The sequence below is a fragment of the Diprion similis genome, chromosome 10 (assembly GCF_021155765.1).
Source record: "Diprion similis isolate iyDipSimi1 chromosome 10, iyDipSimi1.1, whole genome shotgun sequence".
In the NCBI taxonomy this organism is placed as follows: domain Eukaryota; kingdom Metazoa; phylum Arthropoda; class Insecta; order Hymenoptera; family Diprionidae; genus Diprion; species Diprion similis.
In genome coordinates, this window is record NC_060114.1 from 14,679,131 (window position 1) to 14,691,740 (window position 12,610).

At 35.8% G+C, this 12,610-nt stretch overlaps 1 protein-coding gene across 18 annotated transcripts in view; it reads right to left on the minus strand.

Moving 5' to 3' along the window:
• The window catches only part of LOC124411711 (serine/threonine-protein kinase MARK2-like), a 58,108-nt gene that overhangs the window by 32,359 nt on the left and 13,139 nt on the right, over nucleotides 1–12,610 (minus strand). For 6 of the 18 annotated variants that reach the window (XM_046890998.1, XM_046891007.1, XM_046891010.1 and 3 more), the window contains exons 1-2: nucleotides 4,619–4,754; nucleotides 553–693 (exon numbers count right to left, since the gene is read on the minus strand). The exons of 1 other annotated variant lie outside the window; for it this stretch is intronic. The gene's annotated coding sequence lies outside the window, so the exon portion shown is untranslated. Of the gene's footprint in view, nucleotides 1–552; nucleotides 716–4,618; nucleotides 4,755–12,610 lie in introns of those variants that run through there. 11 more of the 18 variants (XM_046890999.1, XM_046891000.1, XM_046891006.1 and 8 more) reach the window with 4 other exon arrangements.

The window sequence follows — 12,610 nt, forward strand, 5'->3', positions numbered from 1 at the left end:
AATGTAAAAATCGCGTACAATGGAAAAGGCTTAAAAAAACATGTTTTATTCTTCCCGAAACAAGAAATTTACTTTTCCGTCAAGATGTAGAACAGAAAAAAAAAAAAAAATAATAATAATAATAATAATTATACAAGAAAATCTGACAGTCGACGACGATTACTGCCAAGAAAAGAACAGTTTAAACGTTTCCAACACGACGAACAATGTAACTGATTTCCGGTGAAAGGATCTTTATAATACTATAAAAGAAGGGAGAAAAAAACGGAAAAAAAACTAAGAATACTTTTTTTTTTGCGAGACATCTTTCAATACAATATATAAAAAAAAAAAAAAAACGAAATTGTTTTTGGAATGAGTTCGAATCGTGAAAATATTTCTATGTAGTAATTTTTTTTAATGCATTTTCTTATTTCATTCCTCGATAGGAAGAAAACTACACTTGAAAATTTGAGGTGGGAAATTTTTCAGCCAACCATATCACCTCCGATGAGTTAAGAGTTCTGGATAATTATTAACGACACAACCGATAAATTAATATATTATAATCACCAATATTTCCGTAAGCGCGTCGCATTTATGTAAATAGGTGTATACATATATGTACATACATATATAGATACGTGGAAAACTTCACTGTTTCACCACCATAATACAAAACGATTTATATCCCATCTCCGGTAAGCTTATCATCTATTAACAATAACAATAATAATAAAGCATATAAACGACATATATATATATATAATAATAGATGATAACGTGAAAAGTATATGTATAGCACACAATTAGCGATATTATACGTATATGTATATAATATGAATTTAAAAAAATTTGTTGTTTATTTATGTGTGTGTGCGCGCGCGTTTTTTCCCTCAAGTTTTTTTTTTTTTTTTATACCGCGCTGCGTTTGCCGGTTCACTAATTTCCTAAAATTGCTGTGACATTAAAGACACATATTATATGTATACAGGACACCGTACATCGCGTGTATAACAATTTCGAAGTTACAGTCCTGCACGTATATATACATGTTCAACATGATAAATGCCTCATTTATCGTTCGCATATAATTTCTTCTATATTATCTGTAGACACGTCATAAGGCTCATGACCATGGCGACGACGACGACGACGATGATGATGATGAAAGTAGTATTTTTATTAATAATAATAACAACAACAACAGCACCAATGATTCGGATAAAAAAAATTAACAAACAAACGAACAATTATTTTCTGCAGTCTCAGAGATATAATGTATAATCATATGCGTTATACATATCGTGTATAATACAAACGTGTTTAGTTTATCAATATTATATTTTATAACGATACGTGTTTGGATCTGCATTGCACTGCGTGTAGGCGACGAAAACTGAATTGACGAGAGATCACCAGAGAGAGATAGAGAGAGAGAGAGAGATAGAAAGAGAGAAAAAAAATAATGAGACAAGATGAAACAATATATAGGGAAGCAGACGATTTTTACATAACTCCGCGTACACGCGAGTATACCTATGTACACCGCTACTCCTTCTTCCATCTGCCCATTGTCGCCCATCGTTTAATGGATATAATTCGATATTAATATGCACGATATCCAGGGATAGAGAGATAGAGAAATAGTGAGAGAGAGAGAGAGAGAGAGAGATACACAGACGCAAATAAATGCAGACTCACAAACACTGCGTCAGTCGAACAGGACACGTTGACGAAGTAAATCGTGGTTAAAAATTAAACGTGACAAGAGAGTTACAGAGAGAGAGGCTGCTGCCTAGTTGCGAGAGCGTTTGTCCGACAAGTAGCAAGCAAACCTGTCAACCGTGGGCCTGCGGCGATGGCGGGATTCAGTATAGGAGAGGAGAGGAGAGGAAAGGAGAGGAGCTCGGTGTGTCAGTAAAGCCTCCGCAAGTCCATACCTGCAAAGTGGGATGTACATTATAATATAGAGATAGAGACAGAGCAGGTAGGCAGGGAGGCTAATAGTTCACTAGGTACTGGTACTGGTATGAGTGCGTTGCAGGTACCGGAGGGGGGATAAAAAGCGTAGCAGCGTCAGCACGAGGGGCCGTTTCGGTCGGCCGCACGTTGCGAGTTGAGTTGCGTTGAGTTGAGTTGAGTTGCGTTGCGTTGCATTGCGTTCACAAATCCAAGTATCTACGAGTTTTGCACCTCGTGCACACTATATACGTAGGGAGTATCGGGCGTGCACGCCTTGCATGTGCATACGAGACTACGAGTGTCTGATATAAGATTGAAGACATAAGACGATGATAGGATAAAAACTGGAGGTAAATTAAATTAAACGAACTTAACTAATGAATTTCAAAACTATATTTTCCTCCCGCCATAGTTTTATCGACGACTTTATTGCCAACGGGTTTCTACAGTTGAATCGAGAGTCTCAGACAAGCGAAGATCGAGAGTGCGCATGCGCCAAGTTTTTCATTTGTTTGAACAGGTTAGCCAACCCTGTTCGACTAGAGTAAAGAACTGTCAAAATAAGCGTTTCGAGGTTATGTTATACTGGCCCGAATATACAAAGGCGTAAAGTTTCGACAATCTCAATGGTTAACGCGATATAATAACCTCGAAACGCCTTGAGAAATATCGATAGCTATAAACTGGTCTAACCGGAAACTGAGTCACCGAGTAACTGAGTTTGCTGATAAAAAGACGAAAAATCTCGGTCACGAAATAGCGATTGAATTTACCAATGAAATTATCTCACGCTAACCCACGAATAGTCGTTAATTTTTACGCTGTTCATGACTTTTCAGCAGATAAGAGACCCGCAGCAGCAGCAGCAGCAGCATGAATGGTATGTCATAAGTGTACATACATACATACGTAAGGAAAACAAAGGACGAAGAACAACAAGAACACGGGATGAATAATTGAAGATAAAAGAAGGAAGGAATGAAAAAATTAAACAACACAAAGAAAACAAATCGAAGCTCTGTACAAGCTTAGCACCGCGCTTATCTCGTACGGCAACAGCTATCTCTCGTCTGACGCATATATATCTAATATAAGTTGGTACTTAATGCCGCGTGCATGTGGACTCTTTGCAAACCGGCCTGTTGTTATTATACCTGCTGAAGCAGCAGCGTATATTAAGAATTTATCGGGATGTTTCGAAATTTGATTAGTGAAATTTTCGTTTTTGTTCTTTTTTTCTATTTCTTTTTCTTACAATTTCCTTCAATATTAAAATTAGTTATCTCCACCGGCAGATATTGTGCCATTGAAGAAAAAGAAAAAAACACACCACCGCGCGGATTAATGTATATTTGAATTGGAATAGTTCGGGGGAGAAAAAAAAAAACTAAATTCATGAAAAAATTTGAAAGTTTTTCCCAGCCGATCGCTGCAACATACGGAATACCGATGTTCACGATTTGTGATAGAAATTTTTTCCTTTCATCTTCAAACGATCATAATAATTACAGTAATGATTATATATATACATATTTCGGCTATTTGTCGCCTCGTTTTATACCCAACCGATAAACCTAGAGTGACGAAAGCGTTATATTCCACATCAACGATGTTACAGACACGGCACACAAGGCTCGCTTATCGAGAATAATTGATCCCGATAAGCGATAAGAGGCTAGTTATCGCGGCTCGGTTTACCAGGCTGAGTCTGTTCATCGACCAGGACGTACACCCTCGATGAAAAAAAGAACAATCCTTCGAACATCAATTTTGAATGTATAAAAAGGAGAATAAGAAACAACAAAGTATGAGCCGATAAATCGACGAACGCTGAGGTATGTGAGATGCGTTGTAATAATAAATGAACCAACCGAGCAGCGTAAGCACACGATAAAAACTATGAAAAAAATAAAAATAAAATTAATAACACCGTACAAAACGATTGGGTCAAGGTGTGTTTTTCTTTTCCTTTCTTTTCACCTAACTTCACACTTTCTTTCCTTCGTAAAACTGTAGTTTAAAAAACAATACATTTCAGTCCACACGATTCACAATCACTGTAATTTATCAACACAAACTTCATCATCATCATCATCATCATTATCATAATCATCATCGTTGTCACGATGAATAGTAATGACAGTTCTTATTAAATTTCCGATTACGTTCAAAGTATCGACCGTGATATTTAACACATAAATTCACTGTGGCGACAAAAACTCTTCAAAAGCGAATGCAGCGCTATCCGTTATTCGCCGCAGCCCCTCTCACGCCTTCGTTCCTGATGTGTAACAACTATGATAACAACGATATCAGATCGGTGACTATAATCTCGTTGTATCTCAACACTCGACGTTATCGAAGAGAACCACCATACCCACTGGATGCCATATAAACTCGTACATACATTCGTATCGTCGAAAACGGTTCGAAACCGTAAAACAAAAAAAATCGTTCCTTCCAATAAAGAATTTCCGTGGGCTGTTGAAGTCGCGGATTCAAAAAATATATATATAGACAGACGGATAGGTAAAAAACAAAAAAAAACAAAAAAAAAAAAGGAAGAAAGGAGGGGGGACTCGCTCTCTCGACCGGCAATTATTAAGTAGTCTATATATATAAGCAAGATTTGGAGCAGCGTTGATCGCGAGGCCGAGGTGAAACTGTACGAAACCTGCGCTATATACGGCTGTATTCTGTTACACGATGGAGTTGCGGTTACGGCGGTTAAGCAGAGAGAACCGGGAACCGGGAACCGAGAATGGAGAAGCGAGAGAGCGAGGCGAACGGCGTAGACGAAGTCGGCTGACTCACTGTTTCCGTACTGCTGGTGCTGAAGCGCTTCACCACCGTATCGCCTCTACTCCTCGACGAAGCGACGCTGCCGGGGCTTCTACGCGAGAGTGTGTGAGTTGTATAGATGTATAGATGTATGTATGTATGTATGTATGTATGTATGTATGTATGTACATGCAGACTTACTGTAAATGTGTATTACAGCTCCAAAGTACGCTCTTTGATACCGTTTCTTTGACTCACAATCAGTCTCCGGCGCTGCTCCAGGGACGTAACTCGTCGTCCTGAACAACGTGTTCAACATTATTTCTTACAAATGATAAAATATTTTGAACGTCGCACAGGTTTCCCAGCGGTATTCCAAAATCTCACGATAACAACGAGATATTTAAAAATAACGATCAACGATTTACGAATCAACGATATCGGAGAATAGACTTAAATTTTCTTATATACATTTTACTGTGTATAATATATATACCTACTTACTCCGTCGATATACAATGCACGGAGTATAAATTTTATCGCTAATTGTAAGCGTTGGAACGGATAAAGTGCAGATATATTCTAGAGTATCGCGAAAAAAAGAAGAAACTCGACTTAGTTTCCTCGTTTCATATCAAGTGTATATTGCACTTAATTTACGTTTGATATTATATTATATACTAAAATACAATGCAACACGATATTATACTTATACAGTAAAATATGTATAACCGAAAACCTCTGAGGGCGCATAAATTTATATTAGTACAAGTCATTCGGAATTTGAATTCGTCTAATTCGTCTTCTAGTGCATCGAGTAACCATCCAACGTATTTTTCAGTACGAATATCATACGAATATGTGGAAATATAGATTAAACAACTTTACAACTTTCCAGTACAAATATTCAAGTAAATGATTCCCCTCAAGATTACTACGAATTTCCTTTATTTATACTGTTTCCGGTGCTCGATTTTAATTCTAAGAATCAGCGGATTTATATTCGCTTGCTGATTTTTTTTTTCTTATTTTTTTTACCCCCCCCCGCCGATATTGTAATATGTATACAAATATTTCCATAGCTTCGCTAAACGTCAAAGCTTTTTCTCACGGGTTATTAAAAAACGTGCCCCCCCCCCTCCCCCCCCCCCGTTCGCCGGATCGAAACGTCACGGAGAATTAACGCAGGAGTTTGTTTTTCATTGTGTTGTCCTTCTAATTTAAACTTGGCCATTCGTTACTACACCACCATTCGTGTTTGATACTTCGTTTTTTATTCACCCGATCTTCATCTTTGCCTTTCCTTTTTCCTCGGATATAACGGTTTAGAACCGTATATAGGCATACTGCTGTATAATGGATTCCGTTCTAAGGCTCATCAATTCAATTTTCGTTTTTTTCCCCTTCATTTGAAAGAAAGAAGAAGAAAAAAGAAAAAGAAAAAAATTTCTTCATTTTTTTTTTTTTTTGTCTACAAGAAATTACATAATTTATACTCTACGTGCGTGCGTGTAATACAAGTCCGATTTTACAATATTCAAGAATTTTAAATAATTATACGATTTACCGTTGGCTTTTTTCAGGATACATGAATATAATATAAACGCACCTGATCGAGTACTATTTTATGCTTTAACGATGATATATTCGATTCATCAATTCACGTGTACCACGTGCATTATCGTACGCAGATACAATATACACACACACACACACACATATATAATACATACATATACGTACACCTACACGGATACGTCAGAAAATAAAAATTGACGCATATTCATTTCGGTATTACCGTTAACCACTAAACTGTTAATCACAATTCACGAATAGATGCAGCACGAACGTCACTATAATCACGACTATCTCAACTATACAAAACCATTAAACACACCAGAACGCAATATCTCTCACATATATATATATATTCATAATTTCCTTATCGTTTAAACACGCGTGTTTTACAATGAGTTTATCGTAAAATACGTATTCACGTACGTATATTCCCGATTTACCGGCAATTTGAGTCACGTAAAATTACGGCTAAAGCACGGTAATATTAATATTACAGCCGCGGTACCGGCTGTAGGCGCGGCATGCTTCAGACTGTTTCTCCCCCTGAATCGCCTAGAAAGTATACGAAGTATAAGCCGCTGGTTACTGCTGCTGCTGTTGCTGGTGGCAGCAGGAGGCGAACAACGAGCCTCGCGACGACCGCCCACGTTTACGAACTGAGTGAGCTGCATGGATTCGACGTTGTAAGTATCCGATACGGATCTCTGACCATCGTTCATGACGGATTTAGGATAAGGGTACCACTTGTACCGTGGTGCCGAAAAATTTAGGATCCCAGTGCCGTCTGTGCCCGTGAATTCGCACTCTTTGATCCTTTTGATTCACAGAAGCCGATGTAACGCCGCTCTTTTTTTTTATTTTTTATTTTTTATTTTTTATTTTCCTTTTTTGTTTTTTGTTATAAGTATCAAAATTTTGTATACATTTGAAAAAACGAAAAGAAGAAGAAAGGAAGTTTAAACCATCGCCAAGAGCACCTGTCAGTGCTGTGCAATTAATTCTATGCGTTTTATGGTGGTCCCTGAGAAGTGGCATAAAAATTTCATAACTTTTTGACCATTTATTTTGTAATTGACGGATTTCTGTCGAGTCTTTCGCGTTTTGTTGTTTTTTTTGGTAGCTGATATGTTACGGGATATAGAAAATGTATCTATGAGAAGATAAATATATGTTGTTATTGTTTTGTAAGCAAATAATTACAAAGAAAAAGTGATTTTTTTCGGAGAAATTTTTTCATTGTTGACGAGACTTTTCAACAACTTTTTTTCTCAAAAATCAGTACCATGTGGTTTTTGGGAGTGTTGATAACGAATCTGACATTAGATTTTCAGAATTCCTAATCCAAGATAGCGGATTCAATATGTCGGTCATATTGAATCCGCCATCTTGAATGGAGAATTTTGAAAATCTAACGTCAGATTCGTCATCAGCGCCCTAAAAAACCCCTGTATACGAATTTTCACGGAAATATCTCAAATATAAAAATTCATACTTCAAAGGGTTAATCGATTAATCGAGTATTTAGATTAACCTATGATTTCGATTAATCGTTTATCCAATTAATCGATTATTCGACGGTTACGATTAACCACTGTTAAGATTAATCGATCAATCGAACCTGCCTGTCAACAATCCTCCAATCGGTATATATAAATCGAAATCATCGATTAATCGATTAATCGAAAAAAACGATTTATCGCATAGCGCCGCCGATTAATCGATTAATCGCACAACACTAATACCTGCGAAAACCCGAGTGCAAGGAGACATTATCATCCAAAATGACCATAGACTGCAACAACACAAATCAACTTTGGTTCGGGCTAGTCGGATAATATCCAAAGTGTCGTTATAAAAATGAAAGTTTTTCTTCAAGCAGAACGTCATCCACAAGCAGTCGTCGACTTACCTACTACGTGCACTGCACACCATCGCTTGACAGGTGTGGGTGGTTGGCTATAAGTGATTTTGAAAGAACTCTCGTGGACACGGTTGACTAGTAAACCGATCGGGATATTCAAGGTCTGAGCGCGAAATATCCCTGCACTACAGAGTATATAATATACATACTTCGTGGACAGTGGATAGTATAATAATAATAATAATAATAATAATAATAATAATAATAATAACCAGCTGTATAATAAGCCCGAGTGTTTCGTTGATGGATCACGCTTCGACGGAATCGGTTCTCGAGTTGCCCGCATCGTGTCAACCAACGTTCGATAGTCAGCAGCTTACCGGGTTTCATCGGTTGCTATTGACTTATCCTTGGTAATCAATGAGACGAAAATGGTGGGATTTTTTTCGACGAAAGTATGTATATAAAATAAAATAGTGACGTTTATAGACGGGACTAAAAGTTGCGATGAAACTCCCTGCGTAAGAGAAGATCGTATTGTGAACGAAAATGGATGCGTGCTGCGTGGTTAAACAATATGGCGGCGAGAAACGGGCTAACAGTAAATTGTATTTGGTCAATAACGCGAATACGAAAGTACAGAAAACTTAGTGCAAGCATTGAAGCTTTAATTATGTGACAAGGAGTCGATATATCGGAAAAAAACACGACAAAAGAAGTCTTTCAAAACTAAATACGGTTCACTTATTGTTAGAGTAAAGCGTTATTTTACCCAACAGATGTCGCAGCAACATACTTATTTTCGTTTCGAATTGTCTTTCAGATCAAACGGCGTCCGTTTAACGAACACGAGTTCGAGCAGCAGCGATATAATGAAAATCGACGCCTCTGTACAAAAATGGCAACGATTTGTATGTTAGACGACTTGTGGACGGACAAAAAGCGTGACGTCATTTTCACTGGCATAAAAGGTTCGAAAAGTTTGACAATCGAGTCAACAACTGTCTGCATACTTGCAGTCGTATTACGACCTGTCTACATTTCATAACCAACTTGAATCGTATCTGAATTCAAAGAATATTAAGAAATAGAAGAAAAAAAAAAGAAAACAATAATATGAATAAAAGATGCGGAAAAAATTTATCTCGAATATAAAGATTTCATCTGAAATCCGGAGCTAGAACGAAGGTCGGATAAGTAATATGTTGTTTTGAAAGAAATCAGTTGATCTTAATGAGAATACAATGACCGGACGGAGTAGTTTGAAATCGATTTCGTCTAATCGATCAGTGATCACGTCGATTGTTCACCAACTGTGCCTCGCAGCAAAAAGAAAAAAAAAAAAAAAAAAAAACGATAGAGAAGAAAACTGTTTTGCCGATTTGTTATCTGTCGATAAAATCGAATGATAATATCGCAGAAATTTAATTACGATCTCTCTCAAGGTAAAAAAAAAACTGCAAAACATTGATTTTTGTATTTCTATACAAACGAAAATGAAAATCCAATTAATATCAAACGAGTGGTTGCTATATGTATAGGGCATTCCATGCCAACTCGACCTGGTCTGACCCTCGACCTCTCGGATTTGGCTCGAGATTTTTTTCATGATTGTTTCGACTCTCGAAGATGCTCTGTATTTGTTTTTTTTTTTTTTTTTTTCCTCTTCACTTTTCCGAATTAATTTAAATTATCTAAAATTTCTAAAAAAAACGAACTTACAATCTACGAACACAGTTTAAAAATCTGAAATAATTATACACCCCGTACGATATACGGTTAAATCAAAAAGACGTTCTCTCTCTACGCGATTGCGGTAATAAAAACATAGAAATTAACCTGCCTTGGAAGAAGAATTTAAAAATTCCTCGACATGTTACGCCTATTCACAACGCAACCAGTTAATTGTAAGACATAAATATAGCGTATAAATGTGTAATACCTTGAAACGTTAAATACCAACCTAACCGCCGTACACAACACGCACACATTCACTCGTATTGCAGATACCGAATGTGATTATGATCTCGTATCATCAGCTCTCGTCGTGAAAGATTACGACAAGGTGGATCAGTAGTTTTAACAAACGGTTGACAGATGGCGACGACAGTCTAATTAAATTCCTTATCAAGCAAATACGCACGCACGCACCCATGTGTACGACATGCGTTTTATATTTATTTTTATATATATATATATGTATACACCCCCCCCCCTCCGCCCTGTGTTTCTGTATTTATTACAACTTACGCGCTATATATATGTCACCTGATTTAATACGATTACTAAAAAAGAAAGAAGAAATAATAGAATAGGAAACAAACAATGGTTAAGAGATCAGTTCGCTAACTTGGAAATATTCCGTTATATATAATAGACACACACACACACATACGCACACGCATCTATATAGCAATTGTATCGTAACGCAATTGCGGGTTGATTAGAAACATTATCGATATAGCGTAAAATAACCTGAGATATTGACAATGTTTGTAAACGTCAGTTATGAGGAATAAATAGTGAAAACAAGAGGGAAAACTAAAAAATTACGACTCTTATTTCGATACGCAGAGATTCGATAACAACGGTCGGTAATGTAGAATTCTTTTTTTTTTTCTTCTTCTTCTTCTATTGAATTTTATCAATTTCTCATCCCTAAAAAAACACGAAAACTGTATAATTACATATATTATAATATTATCGAGTTATGAATTATAAAAAATTTTTAACACGCCCGTTTCTTTTTGCAGTAGGTATAAGTTTTCTCTTATCATTTCAATCCGACCTTGAATTTTGTATGATACTCAACTTTTCAATTTCATTATTTGAATTTTCTCTCAAGCACTTTTAGTTTTTTTGGAGTGAAAAACCGCAGCTGCAGCAGCATCATCATCATCATTCACCGACACATATTGACACTGACGGCATGCCGTTTACAAAGAGAACAAAGAGAGAGGAAAATAGGCTGACCCCCCCCCCCCCCCCCCCCCCCCCCCCACGTGGGACAACGATAATTTGTTTTTCCTTAAATACGTGTTGTTGAATTGTATATACAATATTAAATATACATCCATACATGAGTACACATTAAAATGTGCGTGTGTATAAATGAATAAATAAATAAATAAATATAATAATATATAAAAATATCAATCAATTATATGTACACGTATAATAATCATGTGAATGAATAAGGAAAAAAGAATAATTAAACGTAAACAATTGTAATTAAAAGAGTGATCCAGACGACGGAACGAATGCGTATTACGTATTGTTATAGTGGAGAAAAGTAGGTGATAGATTAAATAAATTGCAATAAGACAAGCAATATAGGAAGAAAAAAAAACGGGAAAAGAAAATAAAAAAAATAAAAATAAAAAACTGAAATGAAAGTTTTATAGGTGAGTATAGGACGAAGAGAGAGTGAATGAATGCCTGAAAGAGGTTCGTTCAGTTTTCTCTTCTAAATGATGTGTTTCTATTTTGTTCAATTTTCACGAATTTTTTTTTTTCTTTAATCATCATCATCATCATCAACGTTATCGTCATCATCATCACCGTAATCACCGTAATAAAGCACGTGTGTGGCTAGACTCTTAGCGAGTTTATTACAACGAGTTAATGATTTATAGCAGGTGTAGCAAGTGTACGTACCTAGACAATAAATCTAGTACTAATAGAATTATTAATGTTCATAAGATAATATAACTTATTTACCTAAAATAATGATTCTCATTTCTACGACTTTCGATACAACAACACACCTAACTAAACCTCGTGAAAATTCTCTGCAAATTTTGCGAAAAGTATAACGAATCATACATTAATAAACGTAAGAATTGTCAATCGTCTTTGTTGAGTTTCTTTATACCATTTTTTTTTTTTTTTTTTACACTTATCGCGATACGACAGTTCAAAATAAACGCGGCGGCAAGTGATTGAAGAAGGCATTGAGAATAAAAAAAAAAAAAATTTTTTTTTTTGTTTTTTAATCTAAGAAAGATAAGAATGAACGGACGAAGAAAAGAAATTAAGTAAATATAGGTAACGCGGTTAAATTCGTTTTCATCTTGCGTGTGTATGAAGTATCTCTGTGTTTGCATCTGTGTCTTATATTGTCAGCACTTGTTTTTCAATTTTATTCGTCTGAAATTCCAACAACTATTCTCTTCTCGCATGTTTTAATCCGTCATACATATGATGCATGATGAATTTGTACAGTATATACCATAATTTTTGTATTTTCACGAAGACGATAAGAAAAAAAAAAAAAAAAAAGACATTTTTTCTGCAATTCTCCCAACTCCTAAACGGTAACCTGATTTTTTTTGATTTTTTTTTTCTTTACAATAATCTGGTTAATTATTTATGAATATTGATTAGATTTTGAAAACAATCTTTTTTGATATACTCAAAAATTCTTTGAAAATCGTATTTTCATTT